The sequence below is a fragment of the Vicia villosa genome, linkage group LG1 (assembly GCF_029867415.1).
Source record: "Vicia villosa cultivar HV-30 ecotype Madison, WI linkage group LG1, Vvil1.0, whole genome shotgun sequence".
NCBI classification, from domain to species: domain Eukaryota; kingdom Viridiplantae; phylum Streptophyta; class Magnoliopsida; order Fabales; family Fabaceae; genus Vicia; species Vicia villosa.
Genome location: NC_081180.1, coordinates 23320157 through 23333517, shown reverse-complemented (window position 1 = coordinate 23333517; position 13361 = coordinate 23320157). Strand labels below are relative to the sequence as shown.

The window sequence follows — 13361 nt, the reverse complement described above, 5'->3', positions numbered from 1 at the left end:
TGAATAAATTTGTTGGCATCACAAATTCTTTTTCGTGAAGCTTTATATTTCTCTAAAACCACAGTGAGTGACAAGTTGTAGGCTATAACTCTTTTCAATAAGTTTGCTCTCCACGACCACATATACTCTGCAGATTCATCTGGATCCAATCTTGCAAACCTGCACCAAAAAACTTATCCCAATAGTTGGATCTAACAAGAGAGCACCAAATGGGTTTTTGCAGTATCATAATAACCCCTAAGAACATGAAGGACGAATTCAATCACATTAGAGTAGACACAACAGTGGAGTTCATTCAATTTCATCTTGTCAAGTCGATGATTTGTGATGAGACTATCATGCTTGACCAACCATATGAATGTTCTAACTCTTTCTGAAGTTCTCAAACTCCAAATACTTTCCCAAGACTTGTCTTAAGCATGCTCACAACTATCAGTGGTCAACATCTCATAAGCATTTGCAACTGAATAATCTCCACTTTTAGTTCCTCCCCAACGACACACATCATCTCCATTATTAATTCTACGGGGATGAATGGATATAATTTCTTTGATGATGTGCTGAGGAATAATACTTGCCAGCCATTCAATGTCACAATCTCCAATATCTTTCACCAAGTCTGCTACTTTCTCTATTTGAAGTCTATTCGAAATTGATGTTCTAACTTCAGTTAGGAGTACTCTTGAAGGTATCCAATGATTTGTTCAGACATTAGTTGTTGCACCACTTACAATATCCCATTGTATTAACTCTTTCATTATAGACCTTCCAATGCTCTTCGAAATACTTGAGTCATTAATTTTGCAAATAATCTCTTTGAAGTTATTAGATTTCTTAGTCTCATTCCTCCCATTCTCTTCGATTTTGTGAGAGTGCTCTTATTCAAAACATGCATATGATTCCCTCCCTAGATGCAGTTTCTTTGAAAGGTCTTGAGGCTTTCCTTTGGCATATGGCACACCACATCAATAACATATCTATAACTAAATCCAAATCCGTTTTAAATATTTAGATATAATTAAATGGTTATTAACCGGTGTAATAATTAATGGTTTGGTTATCCATCCATATAATCCAGATATAATTAAATGGTTATTAACCGGTTAAGTTAACTTTAGATTCGGTTATAATCCGGTTATTATCCAAAAACCAAAATTAATCTAAATTTTTTAATTCAATTATAAATTTTTTAATTTTCAAAATAAAAAATATTTTTTTAACTGGATTTTTTTTAAAATCGGTTATATAACCATAATTAAATTTAGGGTTAAATATGTTTTTCGTCCCTATAAATAACTCAACATTCAATTGTAGTCCCTCAAAAATTTTCCTTTAAAGAATGGTCCTCCTAAAGTTTTCCGTCCACACTTTTGGTTCCTACCGTCTATTTTCTCTAACGGAAGCTGACGTGGCATGTCATGTTGCATGCCACGTCATTTAAAGTCAACATAATAAAAAATTCTTTAAATTGCGGGGGTTTTAAACCTCCCTAAATATCGTGATTTTTTTCTTGTTCTTACTCTTCTTCTTCTCCTTCACCGTGTTCCCAGACCCGCGTTCCTTTATCTTCTTCTTGCTCCTAATGCTTTTTCAGTCAACCTAAAACTTGTACTCCATTGTCCTAGAACTGTAATTTCCTCATAAATCTTCTAAACACATAAATCTCTCAAATGTGACTTCGTTCAACCTATATAGTGTGTCCCAAAAGTGTAAATTCATTTGACATTAGTAAGCTTTAATGTCACATGCATACAATACACTAACTAGAATCATGTGAATTAAAATATACCTGACTATTACACAGTTACAAAACACCATTAACCAAAATTTCGTTATATTGAAAGTCTCAATCACAAGCTATCAATTGCTAAGACTTTATATCAACTTATTAAATTTAGGCTATGGTACATTATAACACATATCTTATATTGGCAAATTAAGAATATGACAATCATAGTGCATCATGTTTTTCGTTGCTTATATGTTTTTTTTACAGTAGTTGCTTAGATTGTGTTTTTCAATTTGTACATATATATATATATATATATATATATATATATATATATATATATATATATATATATATATATATATATATATATATATATATATATATATATATATATATATATATATATATATATATATAGTTGTATTTTAGTGCAAAGCTTTATGCAGATTGAATGCAATAACAATGGATCATGATATCCATTACCATTTCCTAATAATTCCCTAACATAGTCATATATATGCTTAAATAATCGAATTCTAATTTCAATATCAAAATGACAAAACAATTCAATAATTGATATGTATTTTCAACTCCACATAGCTATTTGAAGTTATAAGCATACACACGATAGAGAAAATTTAACATACAACAGATGAGCAAAAGTTAGAATCTATTGTTGGCTCATTTCAATCTTTCATATCTACTATATTTCAATGTTCTTTACTCAAATGCATTTTCTTTATCATATAAGGGATGGAAGTGTTAAGAAGATTTGAATCAAACCATTTATTCTATATAAAATATAGTAATGTTGGTTATGTTTGAATTCCTTATGACAACATAAAGACTTTTACCTATGTGTTTAGAAGATTTTAGAGGAAATCAAAGTTCTAGGAAAATATTGTACAAGTTTAAGGTTGACTGGAAAAGCATTAGGAGCAAGAAGAAGAGGAAGTAACGCGGGTTTGGGAACATGGTGAAGGAGAAGAAGAAGAGTAAGAACAAGAAGAAAATCACTATATTTAGGGAGGTTTTAAACCCCCGCGATCTAAAGAGTTTTTTATTATGTGGACTTTAAATGACGTGGCATGCAACAGGGCATGCCACGTCAGCTTCCGATGGAAAAAATGGACGGTAGGGACCAAAAGTGTGGACGGAAAACTTTAGGAGAACCATTCTTTGAAGGAAAATTTCTGAGGGTCTAAAATTAAATGTTGGGTTATTTATAAGGACGAAAAACTTATTTAACCCTTAAATTTATAACTAGTTTTGATTGAAATGTAGTTATGGATATTAATTCAAACCATTTAAATGGTTTGAAAATAGTTATGGTATGGTTTTTTAAAATAACCAATCATGCACACCCCTAAATTTTGCTAGAGTAGTTCTGCTTGCAAATGATAGGTGCTTTGCTTTCCAAGTAGTCAACTTTGACATTCTCCGTTATACAATTAAAATATTTGTGCCTCAGAGTCTTGCTTTTAATGGGACCCCTCTGATACTTTATCAAAATCTTTGTTTCTTTATATCCTAACATCTGCAACAACTCTTTCCTCAAAACAATTGGAGTATTTTTGGAGAACATTATTCGCCTTTTCTCATTACTAACTCGTTGACCTGATCGATTCCAAAAGTTATACACAAGGATGGCTCTGAGCACGGGCTCGTGGGGCGGGAGCCCAGGGCCCCATAATTTTAGGGGCACCAAAAAAATATTTTTTAACATCTATATATATTAAAAGAGAATCTGGATTTGTAAATGCTAAGGCTAGTGCTAAAAAGATTGAGAATGAAATGGAGATTGAATGTGTGTTTATTCAAAAACGTCAAATTCGTAGAAAACAACACTGATGAAAATCCATCTAAACCCATCAACTGAATCTTGAGTCTGCTGAAGAGTCTTTCCGAAATCACTACTTCTTATATATTGTAGATCAAACAATTGACTCACTTGATAGAAGATTTTAGCAGTATAGCACATATGAAAATATTTTTGGATTCTTGTTTAGTATCGAAAGGCTTAGATCATTATCTGATAGGGACTTGAAAGCATATTATAAACATCTTGAAACTTGTTTAAAACATGACGGTTCGAAGAAGAAGAAGAAGAAGAAGAAGAAGAAGGAGAAGAAAGAGGAGAAGAAGAAGAAGAAGAAGAAGAAGAAGAAGAAGAATAAGAAGAAGAAGAAGTCTCTTTGTAGTGGTTTATATTTTGATGTAGTATAAACATTGATTCAAAGATACATACTTGTATTCTTTTTGCATAATGTCAAATAAAAATGTGTTTTTTATCCAATTGTTTCTTTTATCCTTATGTATTTATTGTTAAAAAAAATTATAGGGGTATCATTATTTTGATTCGCCCAAGGCACTCAAATTCAAAGGACCGGCCCTGGTTATACAACACACCCTTTTACATGGTTCAACTGCTTCTTATTTTCCTTTCCAAGGAGGATGAGATCATCAGCAAATATAACTCCTCAATTTTTGTTAAATCATTTTATTTTGATTATTTGTGATTTACGTATGTTTGTTAATATTTTATTTAATTTTAGAGAGTATTAGCTAGTTAAATAAGAATTGAAGGGGTGTATGTTCTAGAGGTAGAGATGTAGAGAGTAAATTGGAAGTGATAGAGTTAATTAGAATTATTTGGAATTTATTTAGAATTTTAAATAATTAAAATAATAGTAGTTTATTTGATTTATTTAATTAAAGTGAGGAAATGGAGAATTTGGGCCACATTTGAGAATTAAGAAAAAAAAATAGAGGAAGGAAGGATTAAAAGGAGTGTAAGTGGGAGGAGGAAAATATGATTTATAAAACTAGAGTAACTACCCTAATTATAAAAGGTTAAGAGATAACCTAGTTTTAGGAGAAAGTGTCAGAAAGTAGAAGAGTCGAAGTGGCAAGAGTGAGCATTGAAATTTAGAGTTTTGGGAGAGGGAAGAACACCAATCAATTCAGAATTCTATTACTGCTAGGAGAACTGGGTAAGGGGGAACCATTTCTCTGATCACTACTACAAATAACACATTTCACCTCGAACGCAAAATACATTTAACCTCGGTTAATATAAAACCGAGGGCGTCTTGAAAAGCTTACACTTTACCCCTCGGTTAATATAAAACCGAGGGATTAAGTCATGAAATGGATGACAAAGATTTGTTTAAGGACAGTGATCAATATCCTAAAAAATAACGCCAAAATCATTCCCTCGGTTTTTACAAAAACTGAGGTAAAATATGTCTAACCCTCGGTATTAGAAGAAAATCGAGGTAAATTTTTTTTACAGATTTACATTGTTTACACATAATATTTAACAAATCCAGATTTGTCATCGTCGCTGTAATGTGAGATTTTGTTGCATATCTTGAATGCATCTAAGTTCTAATCTTTTCAAATGCTGAATACCTTTTTTGTTTAACTTAAAGCTGGAAATTATTTTATGCACTTGCAATCTATCATAGAGAACTTTTCCAACCTTCTATAACTGGGTGTTGTTCGAAGAATACAACAACAACAACAACACTATTATGTGAGATAGATTCCAAGGGCGGAAAGTATGTTTTGTTTAAGGATAGAAGAATATTGAAGATTTTTTATGTCTTGCAATCCCAAAGAATAATGCATACAAGTTAAGGCAGCTACATATAAATAAGGATTAGGATAAAATCTTTTTAATGAGTGCTTTTGTAGTAACATCTAATTATTTTATCTCTCGATTATTACAAAAATCAATGGGATAGATCATTAAGTTTACACTTATAAAGAAATAAAAACTGCATTATTTGGGATTCGAAGCGTGTCCTGGGTTGTTTTCCCCCTTTGTTATATTAAAAACCGAGGAAATAGGTTGTTTTTATTTTTTTTAAAAATTATGGTGCGCCTTGACATTATACCTCGGTTTATTTTTGGCGGAGGTGAAAACTTTGTCATGAAATGTATTATTTTTAGTAGTGAATGGGTATATGCATAGAATGAGGAATCCATGATCTCCAATAGGATTGTGGATTTTAATTGAATTCTGTAATTTGATGATGAATTGCTATTATGTGATGATGTTGATGATAAAGTTCATGTATTTATTATGTGTAAAAATATGTGTGACTCACCAAGTTTGTTATGAGGTGAGTCATCAAAGTTTGTTAGATGCTATTTTGGATTCTAGCTTAGATTTTTGTACTATTTAAGCACCCTTTTGCCTAATGAAATAATACACAAGGAATTTGATATCAGTAACTTAGCTTTTCTGTTAGCATAGTTTCCTTTTTCTCTTATGACAAACAGAATTCATAACACACACAATTGTACGGAGTTATTTATATTAATGAGGTTGGTTACTTCCTATCATTTGACTCCTAATGTTGTTTATTTTGTTTAACTCTAAATTCTTTTTCTAAACTGGATTACATTATATTTATTTAATTTTTGTTAGTTCTCATAATAAAGAGACAAAAAGATATTTAAGTCTCATGAAATACTAGTCTGTCAAAGAAATACTTTATAAATATTTTTATCTAAAGTGTTTTTTTATATAAATACAAATGTTTAAAAGATGAGTCAAATAGATATTTAAGTCTCACGAAATACTAGAATGTCAAAGAAATACTTTATAAATATTTTTTATGAAAACTATTTTTTATGTTGAATATAAAATGAGAAAACGGAAATAAAATATATTAAATTACATTGTCAAACATTGCTTCTAAGGTTGTAATTATGTTGAAACTAGTTATGTTTTTCTCGGTTGTCTAAGTCATTTTACTGAATTATTAAACTCGCATTTGTTTGTTGCAGTGGTATGAGGAAAACTTAGAATACGTAAAAGCACTATATTTTATAACTCATAAAATTGTACAAAGTTATTTTTATTCATGAGGTTGGTTACTTCCTACCATTTGACTCCTAATGTTTTTTTTTTATTTTGTTTAACTCTAAATTCTTTTTCTAAACTATATTACATTATACTTATTTTGTTACTTCTCATAATAAAGAGGCAAGTAGATATTTAAGTCTCATGAAATACTAATCTGTCAAAGAAATACTTTACAAATATTTTTGTCTAAAGTGTTTTTCATATAAATGCAAATGTTTAAAAGATGAGTCAAATAGATATTTAAGTCTCATGAAATACTAGAATGACAAAGAAATATTTTATAAATATTTTTTGTCAAAACTATTTTTTAGGTTGAATATAAAATGAGAAACGGTAATAAAATGCATTAAATTACATTGTCAAACATTACTTCTAATGTAGTAATTATGTTGAAATTAGTTATGTTTTTCTCGATTGTCTAAGTCATTTTTCTAAATTATTAAACTCGTGTTTGTTTGTTGCAGTGGTCTGAGGAAAATTTAGAATACGTAAAAGCACTATATTCTATAGCCCACAAAATTGTACCAAGCGTTATTTTTTACCCCTATTTTTTTAATTTCGTATAAGTCTAAATTCTTTTTCTAAACTATATAGTATTATATTTTATTTGGTTAGTTTTCACGGTGAAGAGGCAAATAGATATTTAAGTGTCATGAAATACTAGCATATCAAAGAAATATTTTATAAATATCTTTTTGTTAAAAGAGTTTTTTCATGCCGAATGTAAAATCAGAAACGGGTAAAAATGTATTAAATTACACTGTAAAGCATTACTTTCAAAGTTATAATCATGTTGAAATTAGTTATGCTTTTCTCGATTGCAATGGTATGGAGAATGCTAAAGTATATAAAAGCAATATTTACTATAGTTTTCAATGTATACGAATAGATATTTTCATTGACGAGGTTGGTTACTTCCTACATTTTAAACCTTAATGTTTTCTTTATTTTGTTTAAGCTTGAATCCTTTTTCTAAACTACATTACATAAGAGAAGAGGCAAATAGATTTTTAAGTCTTATGAAATAATAGCATGATAAAAAAATACTTTATAAATATTTTTTGAAAAAATAATTTTTTTCATTTAAATGCAAACTTTTAAAGGATGAGACAAATAGATATTTAAGTCTTCTAAAATACTAGCATATCAATGAAACACTTTTTTAATATTCTTTGTTAAAAGTGTTTTTACATGTCAAATGGTAAATGAAAAAAAGACAAAAAAATGTATTAAATTACATTGTTAAACATTACTTCCAAGATAGTAATTAGGATGGACAAAATTTAGGTACCCGACCAAAAAATCGAGAAAATTGAATAAATGGGTCAGTTCAGGTCACAGTAAGTGATGGTAGCATTTTTCAATTTTAAAATTTTCACTCAAAGAAATTCTCAACTGACCGAGTATGTAAAGTAAAAGTTAAAAATTATCTTAAATATTAAATTATCAGTAACTAGACTACTACCCTCACAGTTATTTCTGACCTCTAATATTCTTTTGTATTATACCATCTTATCTAACTTTGGAACTCACAAAAACAAATAGAACTTATAGTAACCACACATTTATTTTTCAATTCTCTATTCTACATTACAATATAAATAAAATGCAAAAATCTGTTATTCCTTGAATGAAATAAATTTTACACTTCTTCTTCCGGTCACTCTACTCTCTTACCATTTATAACTTTTTTTTATGTTTATTATCACTGTGAAGTTTTAGGATTCATTCTCATTATTGATAGTGAATTATTTATTTCTCACAAATTTTTTTATTATAAAAAAACAGTGTTAGTGAGTGTAGCTGAAAGTGTTGTCATCTTATGAACCCTTGCCGATATTGGATTTCACCACAATCTTAAATGGGTTGATGTCACCCTATGCCTACCTTATTTCTTTGTATTTTTCTTATGTGTTTTGTATGGCTTTAAACAATTCGAAACAAACCACTTGATAAAATCGGCATCCAAAATAATCGACACCAAAAAAGCCAAAAGTTTGAACGGTCAGAATCGGATCTAAAATCAATGATCACGATTCTATTCGAATTAGCATTTCTGGTTCGGAACCGACCGATGTCCACCGCTAGTAGTAATTATGTTAAATTAGTTATGTTTTTTTTCGATTGTTCAAATATTTTTACTAAATAACTAAACTTATAGTTGTTTGTTTGTTGCAATGGTGTAGAGAAAGTTGAATATATGTAAAAACACTGTTGCAATGGTGTAGAGAAAGTTGAATATATGTAAAAACACTATTTTCTATAACTCATAAAATTGTACCAATAGTTATTTTTATTGATGAGGTTGGTTACTTTCTATATTTTGACTCGTAATATTTTTTTCGTTTAAGTCTGTATTTTTTTTTAAATTACATTATATTTATTTTGTTAATTCTCATGCTGAAGAGTTAAATAGATATTTAAGTCTCATGAAATACTAATATCAATTTGTCACATAAATATTTTATAAATATTTTTTGTCAAAAATATTTTTATATGTTGAATGTAAAATGGAAAACATAAAAAATGCATAAAATTATATTGTCAAGAATTACTTTAAAGGTTGTAATTATGTTAAAGTTAATTATGTTTTTTTTATGTCCAAATTCTTTTACTAAATATTTAAACTCACATTTGTTTGTTGCAGTGGCATAGAGAAATCTAATAACATGTAATAACACTATTTTCTATAGTTCTCAAAATTGTATTAATAGTCATTTTTATTGATGATATTGGTCACGTCCTACATTTTTACCCCTAATTTTTTTTTTTCTTTAAGTCTAGATTTTTTTTCTAAACTAAATTAAATTATATTAATTTGTTAGTTCTCATGGTGGATAGACATAAAAGTCTCATGAAATACTATTACATCAAAGAAATACTTTATAAATATTTTTTGTTAAAAGTGTTTTTTCATGTCGAATTTGAAATGAAAAACGGAAAAATGAATTAAATTACATTGTCAAGCATTACTTCCAAGATAGTAATTATGTTAAAACTAGTTATGTTTTTCTCGGTTGTCCAAGTCCTTTTACTAAATGATTAAAACTCACATTTGTTTGTTCGAGTGGTACGAGAAAAACTAAGAATATGCAAAAGCACTATTTTTTATAGCTCCCAAAATTGTACCAAGAGTTATTTTTATTCATGATGTTGGTTACCTTATACCTTTTGATACCTAATGTTTTTTTTATTTTGTTTAAGTCTAGATTCTTTTTCTAAACTATATTACATTATCTTTATTTTGTTAGTTTTCATGATAAGTGAAATATTTTTTGTGATGGTAATTTTTTATTTGTTGAACTTAATGTTTGATTGTATATTATTTTTTTTAAATCTTAGTGTTTGTTTTTTGCGATCGATGGATGGGTCAATTTATAGTTTGATGGCTTATTAACTTATAGTTTGATGAAGCAACTCTACTTTTAATTTTGGTTGAAACTCAATGTGAAAGGGATGATTTATACATTTACCTCTTCTATATTGTTGTGTATTCTTTACTTTCAATAATCATGGTAAAAAAGTTCATTTAGGGTCTGTTTGGTTAAAATAGCGGTTGACTGATAAGCTAGCTGATAGCTTATAGCTTATGACTGATGGCTGATGACTGGTGGCTTATAGCTTATAGCGGATGGTTGAGACTGATAGCTTATAAGCTAATTGAAGTGTTTGGTAAAATTGGCGGTTCAATTAACTTATAAATGTAAAATGACATAAAAGATATTTAATATATAATTATTTTATTTTAAATTAAAATAAATTATAAAGGTTAACAATGGATTTTAATTAAAATAATAAGGATAAAAAAGGAAGAAAAAATAATAAGCTATAAGACATAAGCTAAAATGCTATTTGAAATAGCGTCTGGAAAATAAGCTATAAGCTAGTAAAATAAGCTATAAGCTCGTGATGAAAAGACCGTTACCAAACGAGTCTAAATTATTATTATATGAGCTTATAAGACATAAGCTATAAGCTTGAAAACATGTCTTACCAAACAGAGCCTTATTATCCTTATTTAAAACTTAAAGAAGAATGTAGAGAGAAGATGACATGTTAAAAGTATAAATGCCCAATTAAATATGTTGTCACCATTCGCTCAGTGAATTTTTCTCTCTTTCTAAGCTTTTTCATCCTTTCTTTTGTTGTTGAATAATATTTTTACTTTTTTTTTCTCCCTTAGGTAAGATTATCAATTCTTTTTCTACTTGAATTTCCAACCTATATATACTAGCCATTAGTAATATGTACTATTTTTTAATTTTTTATGTTGCTTTTCTAGCTAACGAACTTAAAATTGTTTGATAGTTAAAAATATATTTTATGTAAAAAGAAAAATACATTCAATTTAGTTTGTCAAATGATATAATAGATATTCTAATAATTTGCAAACATAACACACATTTCATGTTATGCATTTTCAACCATTTATTTTGTAACAGAATGCTCAAATCCCCATATTTTAATGATCTTGGCCAATGAGTGCAGTATGAAGAAAAACTATACTTTTACATTTATTAAGAATGATTGTTAAATATATTTAAATTTTAATTTCATGTGAAAAAATTACATTTACAAACTTATCTATCTCTTATTATGATTTGTCAGTTTTTCACAACAATAAATATAAATAAATTAGTTGATTATTTATCTTTTAAGTTTAAAAAATTGATGTATTTTTTTCTTTCTTATAACTGAGTTCGAATTGTTAAGACTTAAAAATTACATTTACAAACTTATCTATCTCTTATTATGATTTGTCAGTTTTTCACAACAATAAATATAAATAAATTAGTTGGTTATTTATCTTTTAAGTTTAAAAAATTGATGTATTTTTTTCTTTCTTATAACTGAGTTCGAATTGTTAAGACTTTAAGTCTTTTTGTATTGGCGATCAAGCACTTAAGTATTTAGAGTACGTTGGCCCGATCGATAGGCTCTGATACCATATTAGAGTTTGACCTAACTCATCCTTACAAAACCGGTTGGTAAGGTGAGGAGTGTCCCTCTATATATACTCTTTCAATGCTTTATCTCCAACCAATGTGGGACTTTAAGATCTTCCTAATACACTCCTCACACCCAGAAATTTTTTTGCTTGGTTTTTACCTTGTTAGAGGGTGGTGTTAGTTTAAGCTTGCCCTGCCTAAACAGCCACAAGACTCTGTCACGTATTGAACCAGGTTTTCTTATTAGTACCGATGCTTCCTTAACCAACACCCATTGGATAAACGTTGAACCTTTTGGTTTTACATTATGGAGCTTCATCGCCGCTTTCATTAAATCCATTTCAAAATCTTGTCATTCATCCCCGTCCTTTGGCAGTTCCATCTTCCTAACCGAACTTGTAATTGAACTTGAAACTGTGCAACTCTGGCTGAGAGCGAGTTTTAGAAAGGTTAATCTCTCCGGTTTTGTAAGGATGAGTTAATTCAAACTCTAATATGGTATCAGAGCCTATCAATCGAACCATGGGCCGCCCACCGTTAATATCCACGCACCAAGCCCAAAAAGAGTGTTGGACGTGAGGGGTGTATTAGGAATATCCTAAAGTCCCACATTGGTTGGAGATAGAGCATTGAAAGAGTATATATAGAGGGACACTCCTCACCTTACCAACCGGTTTTGTAGGGATGAGTTAGGTCAAACTCTAATAATGAGGTTGGTTATTCTAAATTACATTATATTATATTCATTTTGTTATTTCTCATGGTGAATAGGCAAACAATATTTAACACTTATTAAGTAGAAGCATGTCAAAGAAATACTTTGGGAATATTTTTTGTCATAAGTGTTTTTTAATGGTGAAATTAAAATAAAAAACATAAAAAAAATTACATTAAATTACATTGTTAAACATAACTTCCAATGAAGTAAATCTGTTGAAATTAAATATGTTTTTCTCTGTTGTCCAAGTCCTATTACTAAATTAGTTATTTTGAAGTCCTTTTTCCATTTATTTGTTGTAATGGTACGAGAAAAGTTGAGAATAGGTAAAAATATTATTTTTTATAGCTCTCAAAATTGTACCTAGAATTATTTGTAGCTTGGTTATTTCCTACATTTTGACCCCTAATGTTTTTTTTTTCAGTCTAAATTCTTTTTTAAACTACATTACATTATATTTATTTTTTAGTTCTCATGGTGAAGATGCAAATAGATATCTAAGTCTCTTGAAATGCTAACATGTCAAAGAAATAGATATTTAATCATCAATAAATACTATATTTCCAAGAACACTTTATAAATATATTTTTGTCAAAAGAGTTTTTTCATGGCGAATGTAAAAAAGGAAAACGGAAAAAAAAAATGCATCAAATTTCTCTATCAAGCCAAGGTAGTAATTTTGATGAAATTAGTTATGTTTTTTTCGATTGTCCAATTCTTTTTACTAAATGACTAAACTCAAATTTGTTTGTTGCAATGGTATGATGAAAGCTGAGAAATATTTAAAAGTATTATTTTTTATAGCGCACAAAATTACACCAAGAGTTATTTTCATTGATGAGGTTGGTAATTTCCTATATTTTGACTTTTAGGCTAAATTTGTTTTCAAAATTACATTATATTATATTTTTTTGTTCTATTTTAAAATTTAAAGTTTAATCATATGAAAGTTGGACTTTTTAAGTACCTCATTTGCAAACATTAATTTTCTACATTAGAAAAGAACCATTATGAATAGTCTTTTAAATTGTTGTGTTATTTGTGATAGGTGAACACTTTGTTAAGAACATAAGTGAACTCTTT

At 28.7% G+C, this 13361-nt stretch overlaps 1 protein-coding gene across 1 annotated transcript in view; it reads left to right on the top strand.

Annotated features, from left to right (window-relative positions):
* LOC131631199 (uncharacterized) overlaps window positions 1–13361 on the top strand; it is a 34073-nt gene that overhangs the window by 4116 nt on the left and 16596 nt on the right. The gene's annotated exons all lie outside the window — the stretch shown is intronic.